Below are 529 nucleotides of genomic sequence, written 5' to 3' on the forward strand. Positions count from 1 at the left end.
CATCCACCTTGACTCGGCCGATTACCCTCTACAGACAATATTCTCCCACATTTTTGACCTATCGGGGGTCATTTTTACCTTCACTGCCTGGCGATAATCTGGAGGTGTGGATCACTTGCCCACTGTAGAACCTGACTGATTTACATCCGACTGATTGCAATCGGATGAAAATCAGGTGGGTTCTGCGATGGCTGGATGATCTACTCCTCCGCCTACGGCCACACCAGTCTGAAAATGCCCGATCTCGTCTGATCTTGGAAACCAAGCAGAGTCAGGCCTGGTTAGTACTTGGATGGGAGACCGCCTGGGAATACCAGGTGCAGTCGGCTTTGGAGCGGGTAGGTCCGAGGGCCTCCTCATAGGACTGCTCCTGGGCACGGCCAAGGGTGCCATCAGCCGGTCCAGGCAGCGGGCGGTCGAGGGGGTCGTTCAACCTGACTGCCTGCCTCTCTTCCGCGCGTACATCCGCGCCAGGGTGTCCCTGGAGATGGAGCATGCGGTGTCCACCGGTACGCTCGCGGCCTTCCAC

General features: G+C 57.7%; 1 pseudogene; it reads left to right on the forward strand.

Annotated features, from left to right (window-relative positions):
* Positions 1-210: 210 nt before the first annotated feature.
* On the forward strand, positions 211-329 carry LOC139278481 (5S ribosomal RNA; annotated as a pseudogene).
* The last annotated feature ends 200 nt before the right edge of the window (positions 330-529 follow it).

Source organism: Pristiophorus japonicus, chromosome 1 (assembly GCF_044704955.1).
Source record: "Pristiophorus japonicus isolate sPriJap1 chromosome 1, sPriJap1.hap1, whole genome shotgun sequence".
NCBI lineage: Eukaryota > Metazoa > Chordata > Chondrichthyes > Pristiophoridae > Pristiophorus > Pristiophorus japonicus.